At 38.4% G+C, this 15,634-nt stretch overlaps 1 long non-coding RNA gene across 3 annotated transcripts in view; it reads left to right on the forward strand.

Annotated features, from left to right (window-relative positions):
• LOC118151523 (uncharacterized) overlaps positions 1-15,634 on the forward strand; it is a 231,745-nt gene that overhangs the window by 37,874 nt on the left and 178,237 nt on the right. For 2 of the 3 annotated variants that reach the window (XR_004739886.3, XR_013526383.1), the window contains exons 2-3: positions 3,747-3,836; positions 6,852-6,922. This is a non-coding gene — a long non-coding RNA (uncharacterized LOC118151523). Of the gene's footprint in view, positions 1-462; positions 540-3,746; positions 3,837-6,851; positions 6,923-15,634 lie in introns of all 3 variants that reach the window. The other variant, XR_013526387.1, reaches the window with a different exon arrangement.

Genomic DNA, 15,634 nt, shown 5'->3' on the forward strand with positions numbered 1-15,634 from the left:
CTACTGAGATGAGATGGGACTTTTTTTTTTTTTTAATTAAAAGTGACCTTAGTTACTTATTTTTTGAGAGGCACAGAAAAGTCGTAGGATCAAGGAATAGAGACTATCTGGTAATGCTGAGAGGCTCTGAATAGGCACCCGAATTCTGTTAGCCAATTACATGGACAAGGTAACTTTGATAGGTCAAGGTCATGTCAATAACAAGTAAAATTGTAACCATTACTAGTTATTGAGCACTTACATGACACTGATTTCAGTCTACAGTGATGTCAAAACTATATTGTCTTTTAAAATGGATTTCTGTGAATTTATTGCTAAAAGGACTGTAGATTTCATATATATATCTATATATCATATATAAAAATCATATTTATACATTTAATATGATTTATTTATTAAATACTTATATATTTAATATTACCAGTACCATGGCTAAACAGTGACTCCATTCTCTCTCTAAAGGCAGTCTGAATGGGCAGGCAGAGCCTGTGTCAGGCCCCAACCCAGCAGGCCTGGATGGCCAGTATCGGACCCCAAAGGTGAGGACGGGCAGGGTCCCAGGCCCATCAGCCTCCCTAATGGGACAGGACACCTGGGGGCAGCTTAGGTTTGGCTTCAGTTATGGTGAGGGACCTTGCCCTTCCCCTCCCAGCCCCGGGTCCAACCTGACCCTGCGGTCTTCCATGGCCATTCTTTGTCCCACATGCACCACATCATATCTTTCCCCACTCCCACGGTTTAGCATGAGTCCTCCTTATTGTCCTGATTTGTCCTCTTTGTGGGTTTTAATTTGTGGGGAGGGGCAGCTGAGCCAAAGGGTCAGAATTCTGCCTTTTGTCTCTACCACATAGCATTCTGGTTTTGGTTTCTATTTAGTTTTGGGTTTTTCTATGCTGGTTGTATTTATATTAAACCTCTGTTTAGTATAAAAGTTTATCATATATGTAAGATTTTATCTATTTGATAAATTCTATACATATATATCTCTCATATATATCTCATATATATATATATGAGAAATACAGCCTTAACTGTATTACTCTCAGTGGCAGCATCTTACACAGTTATAATACAATATCAAAGCTAGTAAATTCATGTTAAAATTCACAGACATTATGCAGACTTCACCAAAGTTATACTTTCTTTTAGGATTTCTTCTACCTTCTATGCTTTAGTGTACCACCCTCTCAATTAGGCAATTTTAATATGTAAGAATACCTATATATTATGTATTATGTGAATAAGAGTATTGCAGTACATGGGCATTCACAGGGAGAGTCTACAGGGAGACGAAGACTCCTAATAAAGAATTACCATATTTCATGTAATCTGAAACACTCCCGATTGTAAGATGCATCATTATTTTATTTGACACTGCAAAATTACACCAAATAGTAACACTTTTGCCATTGTAAGAGACATCTTGATTTCAGAGATGTTAAAAGGTAAAATTTCAAAAAGCGCATTTTAAAATTGACAATATGCAATATAGTAAATACTATAATAGAGATATTAGTATAATATTACAGAACATGATTGAAGGAGCAATTTGTTTCCTCAGGAGATTGATGGCTGCGAAAGGCAGAGAGAAATGTGGCACAAGAAAAAAAATTTAAAAGCGTAGGAGCTCGCTAGATAGATAAATGTAAGAAAGGCACTCTAGGCTAGAGAACAGCCCATAAAGAGTGAGACATGAAAATGAGCAGGGCATTGTTCTTGAATATGCAGTGGCTGATGCAGAATGTTACTACGGTGGTTAATGTATGGAGGCACCAACAGGAAGCTGGGAAAAGCCTGGAAAGGAGGCTGGAATCCATTGGCGGAAAGCCATACATGCTGCTGTAGTGAGGGTGGACTTCACTGCGTATTCATTGTGGGGATATTTAAGCAGGAAAGTGGCATAATCTGTTTTGGAAAGTAAAATCTTGCAACAATGTAAGAATGAATTGTAGGGGAAAGACTGGTGGAAAGAGTGGTTGGTATCAGGTATGTAAAATTCATCACCAGTAGAAATCTAGATTTGACATTATGTTTTTTTCTTAAGAAGAGGCATTTAAATAAAATACTTAAAATATCTTTTAAATGAATATATTACAACCTTATAATGTTAGAAATCATTCTATTATAAAAACACATGCACACATATGTTTATTACAGCACTGTTCACAATAGCAAAGACTTGAACCAACCCAAATACCCATCAGTGATAGACTGGATAAAGAAAATGTGGCACATATATACCATGGAATACTATGCAGCCATAAAAAATATGAGTTTATATCCTTTGCAGGGACATAGATGAAACTGGAAATCATATTTTCAGCAAACTGACGCAAGAACAGAAAACCAAACACTACATGTTCTCACTCATAAGTGGGTGTTGAGCCATTGAGAACACATGGCTCACAGGGAGGAGAACATCACATTGGGGCCTGGGAGGTGGGGGTAAGGGGAGGAATAGCAGGGGGTGGGGGGATTGGGGAGGGATAGCATTAGGAGAAATACCCAATATAGATGATGGGGTGATGGATGCAGCAAACTGCCACCATGGCACGTGTACACCTATGTAACAAACCTGCACGATCTGCACATGTGCCCCAGAACTTAAAGTATAATAAATAAATTTTTAAAAAAGAAAAAATATGTATTATAGCTTCAAGAAAAAAAAAGATGAAATTTACAGAACTAGACTGTTTTATAGAGCAGCAAAAAAACCAATTGATTCTGAAATGGCGCATTGCCTTCCTTTACATTATTCACATAGGTTTTCAATGAGTTTCAGACATTCTTGCTTTTTCTTTATGATGTAGTTTATTTATCACCAATGAGTTTACTGTATAATATGGCTGAAAGATTGAATATTGTTTAATTATTATGAACCTTTCACATAGGATTAATATCTCTAATATCAGGAATGAAAAAATTAATAAAGTCATTCTTAAGCATTTAGGAATCACAGACACCTTAAAATCTGATAAAAGCAGTGGGTCCTTTCCCATATGAACCTTTATCTACCTCTGAGGCCTCTCCTTTTAACTCAGGACAGATGCAACTTGCTTGTCTGATGCCAAATGCAACTCACTGTATGATGGGTGTAGATTCTGGGCCAAACTACAGTAAATGGGTAGCTTAGCTTAAACTCCTGTTTAGCCCTAACTTTAGACCAGAAGAGTCTCATAATTCTTGAGGAGGTTTTATTCCTCATGCTGGGCTACCTCCAATGATTCCAAAGCCAATTCTCTCAACTTTTAAATCTTTACACAACCGTGGCATGAATATAATCATATTTACACTGTGATTGTGATGCCTTTGTCGGCTTTTGATTAAGCTTTTTATCAGCATCCATTTTTGACAGTAGCCCCCTCTTCATGGTGTCTTCTCAGATAGTTTTTCTTTATTATTTTGATGCTTTTGGCTTTCTAGTCTGACCACAGTATATCTTTCTTAGGTCTATATGAGTTTCGGGTTAGGTGTCAAATAATTCATAAGCTGATGAATATAGGTGAAAACTGTTTTCCACAATCTCTATACTACGTTACAAATGCATATACTTAGAAGAATAAATTTTAAAAGGATAAAATAACAACAGCCAAAAAATCCTCCCTTAAATGAACCCTCCCCCTCGTTAGTCACAATTAGAGATGTCTTCCTTTCAGGTGCTACAGCATATGATTTATTCATCTATCTAGTATGTATTCCACACTATCTCATTTTACAGTGTTCTTTGTCTTTTACATTCCCTTTAGCCTGCAAACCTCTTGGTCTGAAAGACTACTGATCACTGCACCTACAGGGAAGAGAATGTAGGAGCACGGAACAGGGGACTTCGAGTACAGGTGAGGACATCAGGTATGGAGTTACTGCAGTTTACACAGGAGAGAAAGTTCATTTAACGTAGGTGGTAGCAAAGAAGCAGATGCATAGAGTTGCTTAGGAACTAAAATTCAGAATTCCTGAATGTTAATGGTCTGTAATATGAGGAATAGGCGGGGACCAAAGAGGATTAGTCCTGATTGCTGGTAAGGGCATCTGGATGAAAAGCTGTCCTTTGTTGACCTGGGGGACATTGGAAAAGGAGAAGTTCTAGGGGAGAAAGTTGATGTGGGCATGTCATAGTTAACATCACTTTGAGATGAGGACTGGCTGAATCATTTACAGGCTATTGTTTGAATTTCAAGATGAAGCCAGCCTGAGTCCCTTGTGATGGCTGCATGCCCATGAATCCGGTCCTGTTTGAGATCTTCAGCAAAGATGTCTTAAACAGGCAGATCTATATATGAGCTCGAGCTTAGATCACTGTGCTGGGCTGAAGAAACCCATTAGTCAAAATAGTACAGAAAGCAGGTAAAAGATAAGAAATGGTTATAATCCTCTGGCACCCTTGGGAAGTCTTTCCTTCTAACTCGCAGGTCTTCTTTCTATCCCTTTGCATATCTTTGGAAGTCTCAAGCTGCTTCCAAAATTGCTGGCTCCTTACCTTATCCCAAGAATCTTAAGACCTTCTCAATGTGACATTGTATTAAAATTTCTCTTTTGGATCCATTAACTAAGTAACAATTTTTTAAAAAAGTAACGATTAAATACATCTGAAGAGAAAATATAGAGTGAGAAGAGCAAACTCTTGAAATGAAGGAGAAGCCACCAAAAAAAAAAAAAAAAAAAAAAGCTGCCCCCACCCCCACCAAAAAAAAAATAGCCAGAGATGTGAAGGGACTACTTGCCTTTCCCCTTTTGCAGTATTCATGTTATAATTGCCCTCCACTTGCTCTGAAGACAATTCTGTGAACACAGCTTTCTTTTTATCTCTTACACTGACACTTATGGAAAGGTGTTCATATATTACTAGGTTAAATTTAGCTGGAAGAAAATAGAAAATTAGCCATCCTATTGATTATGGAGATTAAAAAATTAAAAAGCCTCTCTTCTCATTACCACAGATCCATTCAGGAAATTCATGGAAATGTGTAGAAATCCACTGGCAATAACACACATTGCTCTGGGTTGAGCGTGGTGTGCTGTGTCCTTAATGTAAGTGGAAAACAACAGAAGCACATCAGAAGGATTGTGAGGTGTTGGTGTGGCATAACACCGAGGTGATTCTAGAGCTGGCGAGACAGGTCCAGTGGGGTAGTTCAGGCCCTGAGCAGCTTTCCTCTCCCATTGCCTTCCAAACATCTGTCTGTGGGCAAGAGACTGTATTTAGGAAGGCAACTCTTGGAAAGGAGTGTGTGGATACAGAGAGGTTCACTGAGGTTTGGGATTCAGATTCACCCAGTGGTAGTGAAGAACAGAGTCTATGTTGCTGTACTTACTCCCTTTTCTGACCAGGACAGGCACAGACTCTTCTCTAGGTTTTCAATAGCTGATACTATTGAAACTCAGATGACTTTCCCAAGAAAAATAGACAGTGGATAGTTACAAGCATTGTAACAGAAAGAAAGACAGCAAATTAAACAATGAAACAAGTTGAATTAGAATAAAAGGACAAGACAGAACAAGATTTTAAGACTAGTCTAGTAAATATTCCTCCAAACAGAGCAGTATGAGAAGTATGAAACAGGAATAAGCACCTGTAGAGAAAAACCAATTGGAGATATTGGATATATGAATATTTTAGTTGAAATAATTCAGCAGACATATTAAATAGCAGTGTGGCATAGCTGAAGAACAAACTGGGCTGGGTGCAGTGGCTCATGCCTGTTTTTCCAGTACTTTGGGAGGTCACGGTGAATGGATTGCTTGAGCCCAGGAGTTCAAGACCAGTTTGGACAACATAGTCTCTACAGCAGATACAAAAATGAGCCGGATGTGGTGGTGCATGCCTGTGGTCCCAGCTGCTCAGGAGGCTGAGGTGGGAGGATCGCTTGAGCCCAGGCTGAGCCTGCAGTGAGCCATGATCGTGCCACTGCACTCTCGCCTGGGTGACAGAACAAGATCCTGTCTAGAACAACAACAAAAAAAGAACAAAGTAAAGAGTTAGAAAATCAGATTGAAGAACTCTTAAACAAGGCACGAAGACGACGAAACAAAGAGATGGAAATATAAAAGGACAAATGAGATTTGAAGGAAACAAGAAAAGTAAAAACCTGTATAAAAAACCCGAAAGGGAATATAACATAAAGTAATAATAACATAGTCTTAAAGTGGAGTGCTAGATAACAATAATGGGAAACAAAAATTTCAGTTCAAACTTTAATATGCCTCTCTTAGAGATTGACAGGTCAAGCAAACAGATATCAGCAAAGACTTGAATAATATAATTTGGAATCTCAAAAGAATGTGTAAGTATTATGTATGTTAAACAAACAGACACACATGCACACACAGAGTCAGCTTTTGCTTTGTATGGTAGTGTGGGATTAGGAAAATGAAACTATATAAAGTACTTTTAATAATCAGTGAGAAAAATTAAGATTGTTCTGTAACCTTTAAAAATGGTTCTCAAAACATTGTAAACAGTGTCAAAATGTATGTGAAATTTTAAGTAACATTAATATTTACTTAGTTGACTAATTTAAAACATTAGAAAATTGAGAATTAAAACTTTTTTCAAAAAAGAACTTACCAAGAATAATTTTGTCTTCTCGTTGTATACTATGTGACACACACACACACACACACACACATGCACACACACACATCATTCATATATACACATATAAATAAATAAATAAAGATAATATATTGTATATATATCAAAGCAAGCATCTTTTTCTATGCCTTAGGGAATTGTTATACTCTTTGTTAAGTTTAAATCCGCTTTCAACAGTTTATCTTTGGCACTTTCAACACTTCCCCTGGGATATCTGCAACCTTTTTGTCACAAATACTTTTCTCGTTTATGCCCATAGGCTCGCCTTCACTAAGTTCCCCTGGCAGGATATCTACTCTCTGGAAGAGTGGCAGTTTCAACGTTTTCATGGTAAGTTATTTCTTCTGTAATTCCGTTTATGTTCAATTTGAATTTTACTTCTATCATGACCATTTTCCATTTCTTTGCTGCACTGTTATTTTTGTTGCCCAATTCCTCTTTTGATTGCCCATTTTTGCACATTATAACATGGGTTTATCACTGGGAAACAAGAAGACATCAAAAGTACATCCTTTGTGTCTGTGTGTGAACTAAGTAATAGATGTGTAGTGGCTAATCACAGACCAACCTTAAAAGAAGCGATGCGATTGCTCAGTGACCTACTGAAAAGGTGGCAGTGAAGTTTCGTGCTTAGTGGAATTACTCATAATTAATATACTATGGTAACGGACATTGCACCTGTGTTGTGGGGAGATGTGTTCTTTAACTATACCACATTAATGGAATATCATGCATATCAGAACCAGGTAAGGTGGGACTTCCTCTCTGTTGCATGGTCACATTTTAGAATATACAAAAATAAACTCCAGATAAATTAATGTAAAAACAAACTCTACAACGTGAGAACTCCAGAACTCTTTAAACATAACAACTCTGTCCAAACCACTGCACTAAAGGATGATCAAACTCTAACATGGCTTCAAATGGTATAAGACTGTCTCTAGGATGATTCCAGTCCCTTAGAATGCCTTCCTGAGAAAGTGCGATGCCACCGAGCATTTAGTTTGTTACAGCCAAAACCTCGCGACAGGCAGGCAGGCTCCTGGGATACTTAATTGTACGTGTGAACTTAATTGGGCCATGGAGTACCCAGATATTTGATTGAAAATCATTGTGAGCATATCTGTGACGGTGTTTTTCAGAATGATTGTGAGCATGTCTGTGAGGATGTTTTTTACAGAACATTAGCATTTGAATCTGTGGTTGAAGTAAAGCAGATTGCCTTCTCAAATGTGGGTGGCCATTGTTCAGTCAGTTGAAGACCTGAATGAAACAAAAAGGCTGACCCTCCAGCATATATGGGGAAACTTCTGCCTGACTACTTGATCTGAAACATTATTTTTTTTACCTGGCTTATCCTAATGGTTCTGCTTTCCTGGAGAACAAAAATAGCCCTGAACCCACTCCTAAAGCAGTTACTTTAAAAGGCTTATAACTATAAGTTCTTTTTATGCTGTTTGAGGTATAAAATTATCAATTCAAACTGTTTTCTCATGGACCTGAGAGCCATCTCTCTTTAAAAGGCAAGCAATTAAGGAGACAATTCTAGCTCCGTCTCTCAATCCTGTGGGAGGATAAAGGCCTAACTTTCATGGGTGCTGCTATAGTTTGAATGTTTTTATCTCCTCTGAAATTCATGTGCTGGAAACTTAATGCCTGTGTTAGTCCATTTTGAGTTGCTATAAAGGAATACCTGAGACTGGGTAATTTATAAAGAAAAGAGGATTATTTGGCTTATGGTTCTGCAATCTGTACAAGCATGGCACAGGCATCTGCTTGGCTTCTAGTGAGATCTCAGAAAGGTTTAACTCATGGCAGAAGGCAAAAGGAGAACAGACATGTCACATGGCGAGAGAGGCCGTGGAAGAAAGATGCTAGACTCTTCTAAACAACCAGCTCTTGCTTGAAATCATATAACAATAACTCCCTCATTACCATGAGGATGGCTACAAAACATTCATGATGGATCCTTCCCCATGATCCACACATGCCCTTCAGCATTGGGGATTACATTTCAACATGAGATTTGGAGAGGACAAACATTCAAACCGTATCAATCCCCAGTGCAACAGCGTTGGGAGGCGCGGCCTTTTGGCCAGTGTTCGGTTCATGGGGCTCCACCTTAATGGAAGGATTAATGACTTTATAAAAGGGCTTGTGAGAATGGGTTTGCTTTCTTTTTCTCTTCTTCCTATGAAGACACAGAGTTCCTCTTTTAATCTTCTTTCTGCCTTCTGCCATGTGAAGATATAGTAACAAGGCCCACACCAGATGCTGGTGCTTTGATTTTGGGCTTCCCAGTCTCTAGAACTATGAGAGTATAAATTTCTATTATTTATAAATTGCCCAGTCTCAGGTATTCTGTTATAGTAACACAAATAGGCTAAGCCAGATGCCTTGCTTCAAGGTGCACCACTGCATCCTATCATAAATATGGGAGAAGTGTGTTTTTCCTCCTGAGAAGCACAAGCTATCAAATCCAGGTGTCCTACTCCCACAGTCTAACTCTCCTGCATACCCCTCAGTGCCTTTTCCTTAGTATACCCAAGCCCTTCAAAAATCTTCAGCCTGCTGTTTTGACAAAGTTGAGTTTGGATCACACTGGATCCTCTTCCCTATTGCAATAGTATTACTGACTAAAATCTGTCCTTGCTACTATAACTAGCGCCTGTCTTCGCTCATTTTGAAAAGCTATTGAAAGAAAATGTAAAATTTTTTGTGACTTTGGCTGGAGATGCAGAGAGTGCTGCTTATATAACAACTCCAAAACATAAACCATAAAGAAAAATAATAGATGATTGGGCTAGATAAAAATAAGATCTTCTGCTCAATGATAACAATGTGGTCAACATGTGGATAAGAGACCATAAAAAAGCTATTTGCAAAATTTAAATCTATTTTGAAATAAGTATTTCAAATATACCCTGTAAATCCCCAGCCCCTCTCTATATATAACTTTTTCCTGACTTTCAGATCAGTTTCCCATTATATATATATATATATATATATATATATATATATATATAGAGAGAGAGAGAGAGAGAGAGAGAGAGAGAGAGAGTGAGAGAGGATTTACAGGGTATATCCTGTAAATATACATATATATATATATATATATATATATATATATATATAGAGAGAGAGAGAGAGAGAGAGAGAGAGAGAGAGGTGGTGGGGAGAGGGAGAGAGGATTTACAGGGTATATCCTGTAAATATACATATATATATATATATATATATATATATATATATATATAGAGAGAGAGAGAGAGAGAGAGAGAGGGGCGGGGGGGAGAGGGAGAGAGGATTTACAGGGTATATCCTGTAAATATACATATATATATATATATATATATATATATATATATGGCTGCAGGGAACACTGTGCAGCAGTTGAAGACTATGAACTGGATGTATACACAGAAACAAGTAGATTTTATAAGTATTATGTTGAATAAAATATGTAGGTGATTAAGATCTGTAATATAATTTTATCTATGTAAACTAAAAACCATACATGCATAAAAACTCAACATATATCTTTTCAAACCTATATTTATATATATAAATATACATATATATATATATACATATATATATATATATATATATACATATATAAACCTACTGTGTGTGTGTGTGTGTGTGTGTATGAGAGTGTGTGTTGGATAGCTAGGGAAGGAAGGAGAGTAGAGTTGAAGAACAAAGGGGAAAATAAAAATTAAATGAGACAAGAGAGGGACCTGGTAAAGTCTTAGTGGGCCACGATCTGAGGAGAGTGATTAATTCAACTCTGAACCCAAGATCTAATTAAAGAAAGAAAAAAACAAAGGAAAGTCTGAATCTAAGTCTCTATGACTGACTTTTTAAAAGCTGGTTTTATGTGTATATAGCTCTATATTTTGTAGATTTGAGAATATTTTAGCTGGAAAGCTAGTAATTTCATGCTCCTAAAACATCTAATTATTTTCACAAAACTGAAAAGGAGCCCTGGAATAGTAATAGATAATATTTATTATTTATGATAGGACAGACACTGCTCTCCTCAACTCATATGCATTATTACATTTTATTTTCAAATTGGCTTTGTAAGGTAAATTCTATTATTCTCTTTCTTATGGATGAGGATGCGTAGGCACAGGGAAGTTAAGTAGCCTGTCCAACTTTGGTTATTAAAAGGTGGAGACAATAAGTAGAAACTAGTAGAATCAGTGACTCTCTGAATTTAAAGGTGGTGCAATGAACTGATACATAAGATTGTCACCTGGCACTCACATCTGCTCCAGATTCTTTCCTAAATAACAGCATGAAGACTAAGTGGACTATATTTCAATTCATTCCATAGGTATTTTCTTCAAATAGGTAGAATGTAATGCATTCTATCTTTTTGGAGTGAACTTTTTCCTGACTTTCAGATCAGTTTCCCATTAGCTTATTAAGTTTTATTCAACAGAAATTCTTCTCAACGAAGTGTAGAATTTTCTTTCTTTTGTTACTTAAGCAACAGGATGTTTTTAGGCATAATTATTATTCTACTTACTGATTACTTTTACTACCTTTTCCCTGCTCCATTTCTTTGAGAAAACATTTAATCTCAGATTTAAGCTGTTTGCAGCATTCATCCATCTGTCATTATCTGAATACATTGATGAATATTTCCCATGGAAGAGATAAGGCTGATTTCTCATGGAATGATGAGATATTGAGAAACTGAAACTATGGGGTGATTTTTTAGAACACATGCAACAAAACATCAGATTATCTTTTAGAAGAATTCCTTCCTCCCCCTGAAAATTTCAAAGAAAAGAAAAATTAGGTCAGTTCTTAAAGGTTAGTACCTAATAGAAAGAAACAAGAAAGAGCTAAGAAAACAAACACTATAAACCAAGGGAGTAAAAGGATAATAATAATAGCAATAGCAATAATGATGCCAATGGCAGTGGCTAACCCCTATGTGGCACTGTGAGCCTGGCATGGTGGTGCGTGCCTGTAATCCCAGCTACTCAGGAGGCTGAGGCAGGAGAATTGCCTGAACCCAGGAGGCAGAGGTTGCGGTGAGCTGAGATCGCACCATTGCACTCCAGCCTGGGTAACAAGAGCAAAACTCCATCTCAAAAAAAAAAAAAAAAAAAGAGTCTTACTTAAATGACTTCATTCAGTGTTCAGTACAACCTTATGATCCAGCCAAGGAGGTGAAATTTTTGAGCCAGGCATAAACTTGGACTTTATTTCTTAATGAGTGATATGGTTTGTTTCTGGGTCCCCACCCACATCTCATGTCGAATTGTAATCCCTATGTGTTAAAAGAGGGGCCTGGTTGGAGGTGATTGAATCATGGAGGTGGACTCCCCCGTTGCTGTTCTTATGATAGACTTCTCATGAGATCTGGTTGTTTGAAAATGTGTAGCGCTTCCCCTCGGGACTCTTCCCTCTTTCTCCTGCTCCGCCGTGAAGACATGCTTCCTTCCCCTTTGCCTTCTACCATGACTGTAAGTTTGCTGAGGCCTCCCAGCCATGTTTCCTATATAGCGTGTGAAGCTCTGAGCCAATTAAACCTCTTTTTTTTCATAAATTACCCAGTCTCAGGTAGTTCTTTCTAGCAGTATGAGAATAGATTAATACAGCGGGAAAGGCAAACACATAATTATCTTACTTAATTGAAATCTGGGTAGCTTAGTGTTCAGGCAAAAAACAGGATATCAGAGGAAGAGATGCAGGAGCCACTGAAAGGATAAATTCTTAACAAGATCCTACTAAGCTGCAGACTGAAGTCCTTTGCCTTATTGGTACAAAGGTCTTTGTTCTTCTTTGCTTTCTTCATCTCTAGCCCTCATCTAAACTGGAATTTCCTAGAATTTGGTGTTTGAAAGATTATAGAGCTTGTAACACAGAGTTATTCCAAAAGAATTGTTTTGTTATGTGAGTTGTATTTTTAAAGGTATTGGTAAGATTTATGTTTGAGAAAAACATGAAAAACAAAGTGATCTTAGCTTTCCTCTGAGTGTCACTGTGGACAGAAAGATAAAACTTCATTTGGAGTGGGAGATGAAATCTATTCTGCACACCCTGAGAAGAAAGATGTAAATTACTGTCTTGGCCATTTAGAGAAAGTGAGGCAATAGCTGTTACTCTAAGAGATATGGATTTGTACCCGCCTGCCTAGAAGTGACACCGTGATTTGAAAACAAGAACACATGAAAATATTACCAATTCTTAATGTCAAAAGTGGTCCAGAAGGCAAGATGTGTGAATTGAGAATGTGGGACATTTGAGGCCTTTAGGGAAAGGGTAAATTGCTTTTGATGCAGTCTGTTTCTATCCCTAGGGAAATCCTACCACATATTTGATTTTCAGCTGCAATGTGTTACCATATATTTATGCCTTTGAATATGTATTTATTGCAGTTTTATACAGCCCATTTTCATGACGTGAATTGTTTGTCTCTCTTAAGGGATAACTATAGTTTTTTCCCAAGATCATATCAAATGAGAAAAATATGGAAAACAACTACATTTGAAGCAGAGGCAGTCCTATTCTCCTGCAAATCAAACCCAAACAATTAAACACAACTAGAAAAAAAAAGAAATTTGTGCCTCTGTTCTTTACAATTTTTTTCAGCTCATTTCTGATCACGGTTATACACTCCCTTTGAAAAATGTCCCCTTTCTGTTCTGAAATAAATTCAAACTTAAAAATACTTTGTAGATACATGAATCCAAATATTGGAAATTTTGAATACTGTAGGGAGATTTTGGCATAATAATCAGGACAGGGGCAGAGAAATTCTAGGCAAAAAAGGTAGGTCCCTGGCAAAACTCCATCTGTAAGCCAAAAAGCCTGAAACCCTGGCACAAAGTGAGAACTCATATTTCTGTTTTCCTATTCAAATGTTGCCTTTTCCTAAACCATGCATGGCTCTGCCCACCCACTCCTGTGTCTATAAAAATCTAAGACTCAGCTGGTAAACAGGACCACAGCTGGACATTGGAGAGAAGTGTCTTGAATTCAGAGGGCAGCTTAATGGCATAACTTTAGAGAATAATCCAGCTAGAGATGACTGGACTTCAGGGGAAGATTACCTACCCACCCCATCCCTTTTTCAGCTCCCTTCCTGCCGAGAGCCACTTTCATCACAATAAAATAACCCACATTTACCATCTTTCAGTTATTCATGCGACCCCATTTTTCCTGGATGCCAGACAAGAGCTCAGGAGCCATGAGTGCGGATACAGAAGGCTGTCACACTGGCCCTTTGCCCTTTCTGGTGGAGGGCAGCTGCCTCATGCTAAAGGGCAGAGGGCCCACTGAGCTGTTAACACTCAAGCATCCATGGATGGCAAAACTAAAAGATCACTATAACATGCCCTTAGGTGCTTTAAGGGTCACAGGCACCCCCACCTAGACACTGCTGCATGGCCTACATGGAGTTTGCTTCTGCGAGTGCCCAAAAGCACTCACTCTGGCTCCTGCACCCACTCACCTGTGTGCTCCCTCCTATGAGGGGTGGAATGCAGAGGATCTGAGCTAGTGAAGTTTGATCTCACCAGCATCAAAGTGGCTGGCCAGTTCCAGTGCTCAGGCACTCCAGTTCTTTCCTTGTTTACTCCCGCACTCCTTCCCTTGAGGAGTTGAGAGTGGTGGACTGAATAAACCAGGTACCCCTGTCACAAGTCCTGTGAAGGAGGGAAATATCCTGCTTTAAAAGCATTAATAAAGTTTACATTTCAGGTGCCTTCTTCTGTCTCCTACGAGTATGGAGCAATCACCAAGCACCCTCATCATCTCTGCTTTCACCCCTGCAGTGGCAAGTCTGAAATGAGAGAGGATTTTTTTGAGCCATCTTGGAGGAAAAGTAAGCTCAAGCTTTGGAGTAGTTATTGTATCCTGCCCAGAGCTTACCATTTTCTCAGATGGGCAATGAGGTCCAGCCCCACAGATCCAATAGTGATGGCTACAGTAATGAAAAAAAGAAGTAATTAGAGTTTATGTACTGTCTCAATCTACCTCTTCATTTTTATGGATGCCTTTTCTAACGATCATCATTAGCAATTTACCATGATTCCCTGGCCCCTGTTCTTCTTTTATTTTTTATTTATTTAAAAAATTATTCTAATTTTTTTTTTAGAGACAGAGTCTTGCTATGTTGTTCAGGCTGGTCTCTAACTCCTGGCTTCAAGCAATCCTCCTGCTTCTGACTCCAAAAGTACTGGGATTATAGGCAGGTACCACTACATCCAGCCTTCTCAGCCCCTATTCTTTAGCCCAAAGTGGCTAAAGCCAAGTTTAAGTCAGGCATTCTAAAGGCAAAGGTTACAGACATTGTGTTCATACATCTCAGAGTAAGCAACTGCTACATTGAAGAAGTCTTCCAATATTTGCTTCCAGAGACAGCAAGAGAGAGGTTCATTTCATTCCTCATAATTTGTACCAATGATTTGTTCAGTTGCTCTAATCCTTGATGTCTTTCAGCTTTTATCCTGCAATCTAGTAGGCTTAGAAACCAGCAGAGCCATTTAGCACCCACACAAGTAGCAGTGTAAGCACAGGGAACAGAAAAGCACAGAGGGAGAGCCTGCACTTGTCGGGATGCGTTTCAGAGCCTTAGAACACATCAACATGGAAACCTACAGTGCCACTGAGCCATGGAATGCTCAGCCAATCCAGTGCTGGTTAATGGTACCAGTCTTTGCTAATCACTGCTTTTTCATGAGCTTCAAGCAAGATAGCTTCCCTTAGCATCAGCCAGAGCTGGGTGCCAGGCATTTCCTCTTAATGCTTAGGCTCTGGTGTGGACCCCTGGGTTGGGCACTAGCACTTTGGTGGGCTATCTACCTCTGAGGAAAAGCAGTGAGTCAGGATTTGCTGGTCCAGGTGATTTTCTCTCAGAACCTCTTGGCTTGGTCTGTGCCACATGGACAGATACAGGGCTGGCTTTTCTTTTAGCCAATAATTTAGGGTTTTGCTTTTTGTCTTACTCATACTCAGCTTACATTTCTGTTCTTCCACTATTATCTGCTTCATTTTCTACACTAAGCAGAACCC

This window comes from Callithrix jacchus, chromosome 1, assembly GCF_049354715.1.
Source record: "Callithrix jacchus isolate 240 chromosome 1, calJac240_pri, whole genome shotgun sequence".
Classification (NCBI taxonomy): Eukaryota; Metazoa; Chordata; class Mammalia; order Primates; family Cebidae; genus Callithrix; species Callithrix jacchus.